We start from the raw sequence: 17,034 nt of genomic DNA on the forward strand, positions 1-17,034 counted from the left end.
ACTGTATTTATTTTTAATGTGTCATTTTGATTTCATTTTTTAGTATTTTTAAGTTATTATTAATTTAATTTATCTTTCTTCTATAAACTGTCATTCTTATGGTATTAGCCTGAGTATCGAAATTTCATGCAGTGATACACACTTTTTCCTCTGTGTTGATCTGTATGACAATGAAGTTTACTTTGACTTTGACTTGACTATGTAACTATGTTAAGGGGCTATGGTCTGGAATTACAGTGAATTTCCTTCCAGATTGATAGGGTTGAAGTTTCTGCAGTGCCCATGCTATGGCTAGACTTTCCTTTTCCACATATGCATAGCCTTCCTCCCTGCGTTGGACTCTGTGGGTGAGATATACCACTGGGTGCTCTTCTCCCTCTAAGGAAACCTGACTAAGTACAGCCTTTATCTAATGGTTTGATGCATACACCTGCACAACAAATTCTTTACTGTAATCTGGACTGGCTAACACAGGGGGTCCTTCCAAAGCTCCTTTAAGCTTCTGGAATGCCTCCTGACATGCTGGAGTCCACACTACCTTATCTGACCTGTTTTTCCTTGTCAGGTCTGTGAGGTGAGTAGCTATGGTACTATAACTGGGGACAAACTTTCTATAGTACCCCACCATCCCTAAGAATGCCATCACCTGCTTCGTGGGAACAGGGGCAGGCCATGCCTGAATGGCTTCCATTTTGGCAGGTTCTGGCCTGATCTTAACACTCCCCACTCTATTTCCCAGGTAGGAGACCTCTGCCTTACCCACCTGATATTTAATGGGCTTATTGGTCAACCCTGCCCTCAGCAGTCTGCCCAGCACCTCCATGACAAGCTGAATATGCTATTTACAGGAATGACTGTAGATAGCAATATCATCCAGATAAGCAAGAGCATAATCTCCTGCTCCTGCTAGGATACAATCTACCAGCCTCTGGAAAGTTGCTGGGACATTTTTCATCCCAAAGGGCATCTTTGTGAACTCATAAAAGCCAAAAGGAGTCACAAAGACTGACCTCTGTCTAGCGTTGGAAGTCAATGGCACCTGCCAGTAGCCCTTGGTAAGATCAATAGTGGTCAGATACTTAGCCCCACACAGCTGCTCCAGGGCTTCATCTGTCCTAGGCATGGGGTAAGCATCTGACTCTGTGTGACTATTTAGTTTCCAGTAGTCCACACAGAACCTGTTGCTGCCATCCTTCATTGGTACCAGCACCACTGGAGAGGCTCAGGAACTGCTGAAATTCTGGATTACTCCCAGTTCCAACATCTTCTGCATCTCCTCCCTCAGAGTCTGTCTGACTCACTCAGACACCCTGTAAGAGTCTTTTGGGCCCTGTATCCACATGTTGCTGCACCAGGTGGGTGCTACCCTGGTTTCCCAGTAAACATGTTCCCAAACTCTTGTAACAGTGCTCGGATTTCTCGGACCTGGGTAAGGGATAGCTGCTGGGACATTGCTACCCCTTCCACTGACATATCAGTCTGAGCCTCACTGAGGAGATCAGTCACCAGATCCCCCTCAAACACCTCCTGTTATCCACTGCAAATACTCAGCACAAGGGCCTTTCTGTCATGGTAAGGCTTCATCATGTTAACATGGTACAGTTTGTGCCCCTACCTCCTGCCTAACAGATCTACCTTGTAGTTAACATCACTAACGTTCCTTACCACTTTGAAGGGTCCCTTCCAAGCTGCCTGCAGTTTACAGTGGTTGACAGGAATGAGAACCATCACCTGCTGCCCCACAGCATATTGTCAGGCTCAAGCATTCCTGTTGTACCAGACCTTTTAATGCTGTTGGGCTCCTACCAGGTTTTCCTGGATTAAACCCATGAGTTCCCTAAGTCTTGTCTTGAGTTTAGGATATATGCAACAACAGACTCCTTGTGGGATTCACAGTCACCCTCCCACACATCATGAATCAAATCTAAAGGTTGCCTCACCCTATGCCCATACAGCAACTCAAAGGATGAGAAACCTGTGGATTCCTGGGGCATCTCCCTGTATGAAAACCATAGATGGGGCAAATATTTGTCCCACTCTCTCTTAAACTGGTCTGCAAATGCCCATAGCATGGTCTTTAGCTCTGCACCAGGCCTTTAGTCTGTGGGTGGTAGGGGGTTATTTTCAGGTGCTTCACCCCACAGCGCTCCCACAGACAAGCCAGCAGGTATGGCATGAAATTAACACCTCCGTCAGTCAGTATTTCTTTTGGGAAACCTACCCTGTTGAAAATCACCAGCAAAGCATTTGCCACCTTCTCTGCCTCAATGGAGGACAGAGCCACCGCCTCAGGGTATCTAGTAGCATAATCTACTAACACAAGGATATACGTCTTTGCTGTGGAACTTGGGGTACTCAGAGACCCCACAATATCCATAGCTACCCTCTGAGATGGCTCCTCAATCACAGGCAAAGGCATCAAAGTGAGCTTTGACCTTGTCTCCTGCCTTGCCTACTTTATGGCACTGCTCACAGGTCCTGCAGTACCCTGTTACATCCTTGTCAATCCCAGGCCAGTAAAAGTTCTGCATAATACATTTTTTGGTATGCTTTGTGCCCATATGCCCTGAAAAGTAATCTCATTGGCTATGACTAGAAGTGCCAGAAGGTAGGCTCTGGGCACTACCAACTGGTGTATTACCTCACCTTCTACCCTCCCTCAGGGGTCCGCTCTCTATACAGTAACTCTTTGTTCTAGTATATACAAAATCCCTTTTTCCTTGAGAATCAGTGCCTGTCTAGCTACCTCCCTCAAGCCTTGTAATGTAGGATCTGAGAGCTGAGCCTGTCTCAGCTTTCTGTTTGTAACTCTTCCTGGCTCCCCTTCCACAGGAAGTCTGGTATCCTCTGACAGTGGTGCCTCACTCTTAGCCTGGATACTACTACTCTTCTCTGCCATTGCAGTCACACTGTCCAATGGAACATCAATACCCACCAGCAGTTGTGGCTCACCTTCATTCGCACTGCTACATGGGAGCTTCCTCCTTGAAATAGCTAAATCACCAGTGCTGGATTCAGGTGTGTGGTCTGTCTGGGTCTTCCTCAGGCAACCAGACTCACATGCCTGTCTCGAAGCCTGACTGCATGTCACTCATGCACACAAGGTACTGCATTATCAAAATCATTCCCTATTAAGGCATCTGCATGGATATCCTCAAACGCACTTACTTGCTTGCTTCCTTTTCCACCTTTCCATTCAATGTGAACCCTGGCCAAAGGTATTTGGAATGGGATTCCCTCCTAAAGCTCTGACTGTCCAAGCAAGTACTGCTACTCTATAACCACCGCAGGCTTCACAATGGTTACATCTGAGGATGTGTCTCTCTTGGCAGTGGCCTGTTTTCCATCCACCAAGATCAGATATAAACTCTTCTGGTACTTTGGTACTTTTGTTGTCTCCAGTCAACTTACCACTGGAATTGTGTTATTCCCACTTGCTGGCTCCCCAACCTTTTGTTCTCCCCCTTGCCTCCATTGACATCTATATGCTACATGGCCCCACTGTTTACATTTAAAACATTTAACCCTTTATTCTGGCCATGTACTTGAACTAGTGGCTTCCCTGTTACTGGCAGACTCTGTTGGGGTGGTTTAGGCTGCCCACCATGGGTTCCCTTATATCCATGTGCAGCACTGGGTATCTCTTTCCTGTGCAGTAATGCCCTGCTTGCTAGGTGTAGATCTCCTTTTTCCCCCAACTCATCTGCAGAGTTCCATTCCCTATCTGCCAACCAGCTCCTCATGTCCTCAGACAACGTGTTAAGGGCTTGTTCCCTCACCAAAAGTTCTGCCAGCTTTTGAAAAGTGGTGACCTGACACACACTGACCCACTTATGAAAATATGTACTTAACTCAGCAATATAATCACATACACTGTCATATGTGTTGCATCTATGCTCACAAAACTTTTTTTCTGTAAACGTCAGCTGTCAACTTAAAACATTTTAATAAACAGTGCTTAACTTGATCATAATCTAAACAATCAGTATCAGACAATTAAAAAACAACAGTTACAGCTTTACCATGGAGTAAGGGGGTGAGTAACAGTAGCATACTCTTTGAAATATATGAATAAAACTATCACCTTCTTGGTACTGAGGAAAAAGTTTACTGACCTTTATTGCTTCTGGGGTATGGTTGCTCCCTTCCACATTACATCCATGACCCTTGCCTACGGCTCTCATTTTCTTTGGCATCCAAATGCCACAGTCTCTCTGCTGATTCTAATTCCAAATGTTTGGACTCCATTTCAAGTCTCTAACTCCAGATGGATTTTTAAGTCCTCTGAAAAAATGTTGAACTGTCCGGTTTCTGAGAGCTGTACATCCCCAGTGTCAGTCTGGTTGTCTTCCTGGTTGCTGGTTTGTGATGCAGCTGTGATTAAGGCTGCATTAATTTCCACTTTAGTCATGTTGGCATGCACCAGTTCTTTGGCTTGGCACATCTCAGCCAATTGGTTCCTTGTCAGCTTGCCATAATCCTCTGCTGACATTCTCGCCTGCTCTCCCTGACTAACCAAGCTAACAAAAAGTACATAAATAAAACTATTGTGATATGAAACTCTGAATGTCTACCATGTGGCTGCTTGAGAGTACAAACACCTTCTTTAGTGACCACTGCTTACAGGCTACAAAAATTCAATATCCATACCACTGCTCACCAGTGTGCGAGCATGTGATGGTCCTACCACTGCCAACTAATATGTGATGCCCATCACTGCTACCAATATATGATGGCCACCAATATATGTTGTCCTCATGCTGGGCCAATAATCAAGGAGCCTGAATCCTCACCACTGACAGTGGACACGGAGGTGCACTTGGAATACAAATGGATGCACTCAGTATTTCCAGATGCAGAACTCTCCTCGTCAAGTACAATTTCCCTTAAGAGCACAGAGGGAACATACTCAGCCTGGGGTCTGGATGTCTCTATATCTGTCTCCCTCCGGGTCCTCAGCTGATTGTCCAAGCCAAGTCCTACAGCACCCTCTCTATAAACCCAGAGCTCAGTGTCCTTGCCACAAGTAGCTGACACACACACACACACACACACACACACACACACACACACACACACACACACACACACACACACACACACACACACCTATAAAAAGCTGGAATGGGTTTACTAGCTATGCCCCCTTCTACCTAGACTGTAAGGTAGTTATCACTGCCACCAGACACTCCCCAATCAGCTACTTTAAGGCCCTTAACAAAGAATGTCCAATTATACTGTGTAATATTAATACTAATACAAATAGTATTTGTTCACCAAGATGGCTAGGCCTTCTGGAGTGGCCCATATAGTGTCACCAAATAAATATAGGTACTCTTAAAGGTTAGATACTTTCTACAATGACCAGCCACAATAAAAGTTTAAATATATTTGATAATAAATAATAAAAGAGCATGAAAATACTGAGTATATATTTACAGTAAATCACAGAGTTCAAATCACAGAAAATATTAAAATTAACATTGATGCATAGCCAGCTGGAGTTTTGTAAAGAATGATATGTCCTGTGAATATCAAACTGATATATACAAGATGTTTGTGTTACAAAAGTATTAGAACTGTATATCATTTGTATATCAAACTGATTTGTTCAGATGCTTGTGCTGAAAATTTATTTGTGAGGTTTGCTTGTGTTAAAATGTATCAGCAGTGCAATTAAATATTAAAACATATATTAGCTTCCAAACCAATTGGAAGTGAAGAAAAAAAAATTCAAAATATAATCCTGTTTGAAAAACGAATCAATATAGAGTATAATAAAATAACTCATAATTGGATAGAAAAAAATCCTGTCTACACAATCTACTAATCTAAAGGACTTTCTGACCAAACCTTCTTAATGCTTGATTAGAACAGATATAAAATCTGTCCAATCAAACTGTTTCTTGAAACTCCAATTAAAACTGAGGATTGTGTTAAACAGCACTAGTGATGAAATATACACGTATAAAACAATGAAACTTCCATCCAATCCCCTTTCATAATACATGTACTGTCTCCAATCAGAAGTTGAGTAAAACGATCCTATCAGCTAAGCAAAAAGAGTGTAATGACTAATAAGGATCATCCAAATGGATCTAAAAACTCGGCATAAAGAATGGAGATCCCTTGTATGCGCTTTAATGAAAAATACATATTTCCTTCAGTACATTTAAAAATCTGCTTTCTGTATAAAAAAACAATAAAAAATGCAAGCTAAAAAGTGTATATTCATTATAAAATATGATAGATATCACAGTAAAATATAAATAATAGGATTGATCCAAAGCAGTTGAAAAATGAATGATCAAAAAACATTGAGTGCACACTAGACCATTCATAGGTCTACTCTGTCAGAGCCATCTAATAAAAAGGCAGAATGAAGCAGCTAGTCATCACATGAACAAGCACCATATAATCCTATCACAACTACCTAAAGTGAGCTTATGAAGTATGAACAAAAAACAGGAAGAAAAGTGGTCTAGCCAATAACAACAATCTGTAATAAAATCATACTTATAGGATATCAAAAAGACCTAAGATCCAGTCAAATATATTGAGGGCATGTATGAAGGACATATTTTATATCTGTTCCAATCAAGAATTAAGAGGGTTTGGTCAGATATTTTTCTATCCAGTTATGAAGAGTTATTTTATTATACTCTATATTGATTGTTTTTTTTTTCAAACAGGAGTACATTTTGAAGTTTTTATTATTCGCTTCCAATTGGTTTGGAAGCTAATATGTTTTTTAATATTTAATTGTTTTCAGCATGTGATTGTTTATCAGAAATTGGATTGGTATATTCTGATCACAAATATGAATTGTGTGTTTTTTTTACATGGCCTGAAGAAGCGGTTTTGTTGTACCATGAAAGCGCTCACCATTTATGTAATAAATGTTCTGCCTTAACAGACGTGGTAGCCTGGAGTTCTATTTATTCTTTGTTGAATTTGCCTTGGTTTCCACTCTACATTTTTGATCAGCAGTCTTGTTTCTTTAGATTTGGGATGCTTATACAGCTGCCCTGCTTTGTCAGTGTAGTTACTACAGCCTCCTTGTACAGCTGCCCTGCGTTGTCAATGGAGTTACTACAGTATTGTTGTATAGCTGCCCTCTGTTGTCAGTATAGTTACAACAGTCTCCTTGTACTGCTGCTGTCTGTTGTCAGTGTAATTACTACAGTCTCCTTGTACATCTTCCCTGTGTTGTCAGTGTAATTACTACAGTCTATTTGTACAGCTGCCCTGTGTTGTCATTGTAATTACTACAGTCTTCTTGTACAGCTGCCCTGTGTTGTCAGTGTAATTACTACAGTTTCCTTGTACTGTTGCTCTCTGTTGTCAGTGTAATTACTACAGTCTCCTTGTACAGCTGCCCTTTGTTGTCAGTATAATTACCACAGTCTCCTTTTTGCAGGGAAGGGTCACAATTCAGTATGTTAATAAGAAAATATTCAAAATTTAGAAGCATTGCATTTTTCTTAAATTGATATTTGGTAATGTAGTTTCTTTTTTTTTTCTCACCAGACGTACAGTTCTTCTTGAATTATAATATTACATTCTGATTACTATAGTCACAATATTTTAGATCCTGAAATGTATGCATTGTTGTCTGCCTAAAACAAAGGATATGAATATCAGGAGGAGACCAGAGTGGTTTAAAAAGAAATTAAGAGTATTCTAAAATAGTAAAACTATTCTAATAATATGAGGAGAAAGAAATGCAGGGCTATATTGGGAGGAAAGAAGCAATTATACAGTTGAAGAATGTGAAGACCAGCTTAGAAGGAAACTAGTCCAGGAGGCAAGGGGTAAAGCAAGGAGAGTGAGAACATTTTTTTCAAATAAAAAAAAAAAAAGAAAGAAAGAAAACAAGGCAAACAGAAAAAAGGAGCACAATCCTAAATTGTTTGATCCATTATGACAGGTTCAGCTCAAATTCTCCCCCAACCCCCCCCCCCCCTGATAGTACAAAGGAAATACCGCAATTCCCTCCAACCATTACTAGGTCATCAATACACTTTCCAAAGCCAAAAACACTGCACCAGTGGGCCCCAATAACATCCTGCAATATTTAAATTAATAGCATGAAACATGACCTCTCTTGTCCACTTGAATCACTTTTCAACTGGAGCCTTCAGTCAGGTTTTGTGCCAAAGGAATGGAAGATGGCTACAGTCATTCCCCTGCACAGAGGAGGTCCAACCACTGATCCAGGGAACTACAGGCCCCTATGTCTTACCAGCATCATATGTAAGGTCATGGAAAGAATCATCATGGACATGATAAATGAGGACCCATCACAGTTCAGCTTTGTTAAAGGAAGGTCATGCCTATTAAATCTGGTGGATTTTTATGAGGGGTCACCAAATCACTGGATGAGGGTAAGACTGTGCACAATACAATATTCCACTCAGGCATTATTGTCAAGTTCATTAATTTAGGTATAAATCTTTCTATCACCTGCTGCAAAGCAAACTGGCTCCCTGATAAAATCCAGGAGGTCAAAATAGGTACGGCCACCTCAACCAAGAGGCCAGTCACTAGCTACATCCCCCAGGGCTCTGTTCCTTTTTGGCATCCATTTATCTGAAATAGAAGCAAATGCTGAAGGTTTATGGTTGACTAAATTTGCAGATGATTGCAAGCTGGGGGTTATCATCGACTCCCCTGCAGACATTAGCATTCTTCAAGAAGGTCTATCTCTGACTAACAAATGGTGCCAAAGCCATGGCCTTAAACTTAGTGCTGAGAAATGCATAATTGTGCCCTTTGGGAAGTCAACCATCCTGGCTAATTTCCAAGTTGATTATATTCCCCTAAAAGTTGACCCAGTGGTTAGGGATCTGGGTACGGATTTAGACCACCACATAGCCACAGTGGTGAGGAAATCCTTTTATGTTGCATAGTTTATAAGTAAGGGCATGGAATCTAGGTCCAAAGAGGTCATTATCCCACTGTACTCTGCCTTTATCAGACCAGTCATAGAGTACAATGCTCCCTTTGGTATGTACCTGACCAGGCATGTGCAGCAACTACAGCTACCTCAGAGGTTCCATACAAAAAGAATACAAGATGTAAAAAATTTGCTTTACCCAGAATGCCTTAAAGCCCTTTGCCTCTACTCAGTCTCCTGTGGACTGTTGAGAGGTGATCTATGCTTGGCTTACAAGGCATCCACAAACCCCACACTTATGAATCTCCTACATATTCTTAAGTCAAAGAGTACCAGAAATACAAGGTTTAGGGACCTGAATTTTGTCTACGACTTAAACAGAATATGCTGGAGAGACAGATATGTGTTCCAGAGACTGACCTTCCTATAGAACAGGCTTCCCATCCATGTGAAGCTGAGTTCATTTATGACCCAGTTTAAATGCAACCTAGACCAGTGGATGGGGAGATGTATGTCAGATGATCAAGTTTTCAGAAACTTGAAATTCATATGGATGAGACCATATGATCGAGTTTCCAAAAACTCGAACATTGAAAAAAAATCCCCAAAAAACAAACGTACATTTTTTATGTTTATGCAGGAGGACAAGGCCCCCGCTGCACCCCCACATCTCCTGCAAATTATATATTCCAACACTGAGATCACATTACAGTGAAGAAAAGGGTACATTTCCCGATCCTCACTGTACCATGATCTCCATTCAAAAGCTTCAAGTTTTCAAAAACTTGATCATATGGTCTCAACCATATGAATTTTGAGTTTCTGAAAACTTGATGGAAAATTTACACCAGACCTGGCACCCATGTCCCTTATGGACAGAAGTAACTTTTAAATGCCCCCTGTCAACATCCTATTAGGATACAGGATATCATTATTCTTTTGGAAACCTTGGCTAGGCTTAGAAAGGCCCCCTGGATCATTAGTTTAGTAACAATCTATTAATCTATGAAAAGACAGTTAGAAATGACAAAGGCATTGCACGATAGTGAATACTACTGAAGTTTTTTGACTCAATATTCACATAAGAAAAAAGGGGTAAGGTATCATGTTGGGAGGGGACTATGGTGAAGATGGATGGATGACTCAGTAGAGAGGAGTACACCAAAAAGAACTGAATAGATTGTAGGACAGAACACAGGTCACATATGGCATATCAGTTAGAATACTCAAAAAACTCACAAGGACTTTTACAGAACCTCTCACAATTTGATACACGTCTAACCAGTAGGGAAGTAAGTTCCATCCATACATTGCTGTTGAGTCACATTGACTCATATAGAAACCTCATCTACTGAGGTAACTAGGTGAGTAGGGAACAGGAGGAGATTGAGAGGCCTCTCTTCCACCTCCCAGACACATTCACACACATATACATCTTATGAATAATTTACTGTTGTTAATTTACATATTGCATGTTTTGGGAATGTGAGAAGTAGCCTTAGTATGGAGAGAAAACATGCTCAAATTCAGGGAGGACTTGCATAATCCACACAGAAGGCACCCCAGCTGAAAAGCCACACCAGTAGGAGTCTTGCTTTAAGGCGACCGTGCCATTCTTGCACCACTGTGCTACCAGGAGGAATAACAGTGGACTGGAAAGATGTTACAGTTATTCCCTTATTTAAGGGGAATAGTAGGAACAGTTCATATAACTACAGGTTAGGTAGCCTAACAGCAGTGGCAGGAAGGTGAGGAAAAATGACCTGGAAAGAACAGCCTTCCTAAACAATAACTGACTTCAGGACTCTCCCAATCCAGCATGGATTCATTTTTAAAAAAGAGCTGCCAGTTTAAGCTCTTTCACTTCTGCCTTTGCAGTATGTGTATAACAAACGGTCTGTAGGTGTGTGGTCTGTGCATAGATGTAAATGTCTTGTAGAGGACTGGTGTCCCATTCAGCATTGGATTCATGCCTTACACATGTTATATACTAGGACAGGCTCCAGGATCTCCATGACTCTGAGGCTCCAGGATCTCCATGACTCTGATAGGATAAAGCAGACCCTGAAAGTGAAGGAATGAATGATAATAGGACACCTATTGTCTGATGCTACTGCACTCTGCCTAGGGTTGACACCTGTCAGGAAATTTTTCTGACAGTCAAGAAATCAGAGTCTTTGTCAGGAAATCCGGAAATCAGGGTCTCTGTCAGGAAATCTAGTTATGGTAGGTACTTGAAATGTATTTTGAATCATTATGAGATCTAACACATTTCTGAAGTGTTTCCTAAAATGTTCACTGTTTTACTAGGGCTTCCTATCTGCATTCAAATGCAGTATAAAACAATCATAGTTGTGGCTTATTCATGAATGTGTGCATGGGAGGAGGGGGGTAAATTTATATAGCTGTATATAAGAGCAACAGGATGGCTATTATAGTTAAACATCAGCATTGCACAAAACAAGTGGCTATTTTTGGTGGTTTAAGCTGGATGCATGTGAAAAGTGCACATCATTGGTACTGTGACACAATGAGTAGTCCTGCTATCTCACAGTGCTTATCTGCATGTCTAAGTTCATGGCTGTGGCTCCATCTGTGGTCTGCATTGCCTCCATGTCATTGTATGGCTTTTATTTAGGTTCTCTGGATTCCTCAAACACCCCAAAACTGTGTGTGTGTGTGTGTGTGTGTGTGTGTGTGTGTGTGTGTGTGTGTGTGTAAAAATAATACTGTTGGATGACTACATAAATTACCTGGCTTGTAAAAGAAAAATATGGCATAGAATATATCCCAGTACATCTAGACACTGAGACTTTAGGGGTCATCATTGCTAGCTGTATAAGTGGCTTAATAGGGTTCTCTCTGTGGGCCCAATCTAGTTTAAAACTGAACCCACTTGAAGATAAGCACAAAGATCACTATAGTTTGTGTGTCCCAGGGATACTATGGTCATTATTTCTTTAATTTTCCTCACAGTCAAACTACAGTTGTGTATACAGAAGGTCTCTATAGCTTGTGTGTCAGCTGGTGATGCAGTGACCAATATTCCTTTACCTTTCCTGAAAATTGCACCATTTGCAGTATCCACAGAAGGTCATATAACTTGTCTAGTGCCATTGAACTGTGTAGGAACAAGTTGAAATGAATTACTGTGAGTGGCATTTTTTCACTTTCTTTACAATTGAAATCTTTTTTTGTCGAATGCATTTTCGTTGACACATAAAGAGTGAACAGGCAAAACCGCAAAGCGACTGTTCAGCGATTTCTTTCCCTGGGAAAGAAGTCACTTGACCGCTTCATTGCTCTGCCGTGTTCTGCACTGTAGTGTGGTCCCTTGTCCAGTGTAGCTCCCGAGTGTGAATGTGCAACAGTTACTGACCTTAGAGTTAGGGTGCGGGTTAAGGTAAGTGCATATGTATGAAAGTGTTTACTGTTTTTTTTTTTGCGTTAGATGTATGGTTGAGTTACATGTGTATGTGTTTTCAGCTGTTTACTTTTGTTTTGGGGCGGGTAGAATTAGGGTTAAGGTAAGTGTGTATGTGTTTGGAACTGTTTACGTAAATGTGCAAGAGTTACTGACCTTAGGGTTAGGGTGTGGATTAAGGTAAGTGCATGTTTTAAAATGTTTACTTTTTTTTTTCTGTTAGATGTATGGTTGGATTACATGCATATGTGTATTCAGTTGTTTACTGTTTTTTGGGGGGTACAATTAGGGTTAGGGTACGTGTGTATGTGTTTGGAAGTGTTTAATGTTTTTTTTTTGTTGGAACAGCGATTTCTTTCCCTAGGAAAGAAATTGCTGTTCTCTGGTTTCAACATTTTCAGCTTTCGCTGAAAATGTGTCGATGAAACATTGTTCGCTGTTTTCGGCATTCAATGTTTCAATATAGACCTGTACTTACCAGTGCCTATCTTCTGAGTATGAGGAAAGAGACATGCTGGATATCTATAGCTGACACAAATAGTCAGAAATATTTTGTTGTGCTCTTTTTTGTTCTTTCGCTTTCTCCTAGTTTGACTTCAAAGGGGTACACAGACAATGTCTCTCTTTTTGTTTTTAAGGTTGCAGTTGTATGCTGTGTAGATGTATGATAGCAGCAATGTGAAATATATGACTATGGCCATTTGTCCTTTCACTTCCATTCCAATTTAACTTTAGAGAGTACACAGAATAACTTTTTGTGTGGAGTGTTGAGGAAGACAGTCATCTCAGATATAATTTATGTGTCCTTACAAGAATTTTCTTCTCAGTTAATGGATTATTACTATTCGGTCTATTGGTAACTACTGTGTGTCATCCTTGAACATTAAGCCTTAGACATAACTTATTTCTTAACTGAAATAAATAAAAAAGTACTTTTCTAAGACACAGTTGTTGTTCAGACCATCATTGGACCAAAGGTTGTGGAAAAAAAATCTCTAAAATTCAACTCAGAGCATTTAGAACCCCATAACGTCTGATGACCTTGTGGTTTCTAGCTTAATTAAATTATTTCCTAAGTAGTTATTACAGTGTAGTCTTGGCCATTTAAGATGTGTTGAAAGGATGTTGGAAAAAGTTAACAATAAGGCAAAGTTTTATAAAACATAACAAAACAAAAGTATTCTAGATAGTATGAGGGGTAAAGAATGGGAGGCAAATAGGAGAGCATTGGGGTGTGTACCAGAGTGGCAGTAGATAGCAGGGGTAGGGAGTGCCATGGAACACTTTGCCTAGGGATCCATTATCCATATCTAAGGCTGCCTATGCAGTCAATGAGTATGTCTTTTAAAAACTGGTGCTTCTGGGTATGGCTTGCTAAATCTGGTATGCCCATCCTGACACAAGGGGTACATTTTTATTCTGTAGGGGTGTGTACCTTACTTGCTGGTAAATGGAAGAATGAAAAGGTGGCAACCCTAACTCTGGCACATAATTTCTTCACAACACATTGTCCTTGTCTTCTGTTATGATCCTGATACTGATCATGAATTCAAAACTGTTCATTTGAAATTCATTGTGTTATTTATGCATTTATTTTCAAACACCTTTATTAAATTATACCTTAATAAATAGTCAAACATACATTAACAAAAAAGAAAACAAACTGTATTACCATTTTTTCCATTGATGTGCATCATATGTTCTTTCCTTATAAACAATCATCTGTCCAACATTGCTGAATACCTGCCTTCTCTTAAACCTCACTCCTCCTCCTCCTCCTCCTCCTCTTAACCACTAAGTATTGTTCCTACAATTTCCATTCATTTCTATTTAATTTGCTCCCTCCCTTTTGTAAAGATCCCTCTCCAAGTTTTATCTATTTTATAATATTCATAACTTCAACTAGAGTTGGTTTAGACTTAGATTTCCATTTTCTAGTAATTGCTTTTAAGCAGCTGACAGAATTAAACTTAAAAATGCCCTACTCTCTCTATGTAATTCAGATCCTGGCTCCCAGTTTAAAGGAATCATTTCCTTAGTTACAGCATTTTGTTTATCCAGTATTACTGACAAATTATTCTGTAGGGAATTTTTAAAAAAATGCTAACTCATTACACTCCCACATCATATGTTCCACTTACTTCTTTCTTCCCCATCACACCCCCAACATTTGCTATTTACCTGAGGAAGAGTTATTTGAAGTCTGCTTGGGGTATAAAATTATCTATGTGAACACTTCCAAGCAAAGATCCTGAGCCTTCTGGACTTTGTTGCGTACTTGGAAGTCATATATATCTCATTACATTGTTCTCTTGTAAATTGCTTTTCCAGTGTCTCTTCCCAATGTTTTCTAACCTTGTTTGAGTGATTCCTGTAGTTATTATTCAATATTGTATATGCCCTACTAATTATCCCCATTTTTACAGCAACTTTTGTTCTAGATTCAACTAAAAACTCTACTAGAGCAGGTCTATCCCTTTCTGTTTGGCTATACTCTGATATCAATCCTGGTAGGGAAGGTAGTCTCTCACCTGCAGTCCAAAAGTAATCTTTGCTTCATCCCACTCTGTTAGCTTTCTCTCTGTATTTATTTGTTCAGAGTACCTTAGTTCCTTGCCTGTTTTCTGTACCCCTAGTTCTCTCTTCTCGAGTTGGCTTAGTTCTTTGAACACTTTCTGCTACTTTATGATTATAATATTCTTCATGTTTGTAATGCTTCTTAAGGATCTGTATTGAAAATTTCACTCTCTCTATTTCTTGAACTTCCCCACGTTTCATCATTATCCCTTTCCATTTTGACTTATAACCTTCTGCTTGTGTTATGTATATGACCCTTAACCATATAGTTCTAAAATATCTCTTCCAACAGAACAAGATGAATTAGGATTACCTGATTTGAAGGATCAACTAATTCCACTTAACATTTGCCCTCTTCCCCCAGATAAATTCCTTCAATTCTTTATCAGTTATTGCCCACAACTTCTGCTCTGGTTGATAAAAATATGCCTGACTCATTTGTATAAAAATAAGGGGCTAAAGACATTTTCACTGCTTGTATCTTACTATCAATATCTATAAAAAGTTTGCGGTTTCTCAGTTTTTGTATTTATTATATTTTGTTTAGTTTCTTCCCACAGATCCCAGCTGCCATAACAGAAGCCTTTTTAATCCATACTCCTAAATAGTTCATCTTATCATGTCCCCATAAATATGGATGTTGCTGAACCAATTTGTGTGTGGATACATGATTTATGACTATAGCCTTTGTTTTATCTTCATTAATTCCTTCATACATGAAAATCTATGAAAAAGTCTCAGAATATTCCATAACACTGAGATTTCCTTTGCTGGATTTATTGGGTACAAACTAATTTCATCTGCAAATAAAGCCAATGATATCATTGCATTTATGAGTCCCTTATTTTCTTTGTTAATGACTATAAATATAAAGCGAATAAGAAAGGAGAAAGAGGGCACCCCTGCCTGGTTCTTCTGTTCAGACACACTCTACAAGAGAGGCACCCTCCCACTTTAATTCTTTCCTCTGATCCTTCATATATCATCCTAATTCCATTGCCTAACTCATAAAATCCCAACTCACTCCATCAAATGCCTTCTCTGCATCAATAACTTCCAATAACAGTGTTTTTTTACATTCTGCTTCTCTCTGGATTATCACTGTTCTATTAATGTTGTCAAATGTTTGCCTGCCCTCCACAAATCACATTAATCCATATCTATCAGTTTTACCATTTCTTTAGTAGTATAGACATAAACACTTTATAATCATATTGTTGAAACCAAAAGGAGCAACTAGGCTGATGCAGAGTCACAAGTATAAATGAAAGGCAAAATCCTCAGGTTAAAATCCAAATGAAAGGCAAAATCCTCAGGTTAAAATCCAACTTTAATTCCACTGCAGGTCAGATAAGCGCTTTCACTCATTCATTTGAGCTTCATCAGATCAAGTAACAAAGACCTTCAAGTACATAGGCCACATTTATACAGTTAAAACATCTCCTATTGGCCTACCAAAAGCTGCTTCTTGTTTACATATTCATGAGTTAATCTAAGCTTAAAAATATATGCACATATAAACATGCTGAGATGTATAAAATGACAAAGTAAATATAAAAAACATATAAAAACTCTCCATGAACACTCAAGATGCTCTAATAAATATGTATATATAGATATATATGTCAAAAGAAATATATTTCAAGGGGTAAAAACATATATGTTCCATCATTTATTATAAAATCTACAAGCATTCCTCCGTTTGTTTAACATAGGTTTAATGGAGGCTCTCTCATTGAGACCTAAACCCCTATCTGCTCTCAGTCTAACTATCCACATACTCTCCTTGCTCTCAGTATGGTTCCTGATGTCACCTCCTCGTATACTGGGTTTGATATTCTCAAGAGCTCTAAATAAGAAATAATGTTCAGGACCTGCTTAGGCTACGTGCTTAGCTAAGGCATTGTGAGGTGAAGCCTTCCTAATATGGTAAAGATGTTCTCTTATCCTGTCTTTAAAACGACGATTGGTTTTGCCAACATAAAATGCATCACATATTTGGCACACTGCCAAATAAACTATATGAGTAGTATCACAAGTAGCTACAGCACGTATGCTAAAGTTAGTGTGCATGTCAGGATGTTCAAAAAATGGACTGGGGTCAAGAGAATTACAATAATTACAGCGTCCACAT

The sequence above is a fragment of the Protopterus annectens genome, chromosome 7.part1, assembly GCF_019279795.1.
Source record: "Protopterus annectens isolate FY-2018-M chromosome 7.part1, PAN1.0, whole genome shotgun sequence".
Classification (NCBI taxonomy): domain Eukaryota; kingdom Metazoa; phylum Chordata; order Ceratodontiformes; family Protopteridae; genus Protopterus; species Protopterus annectens.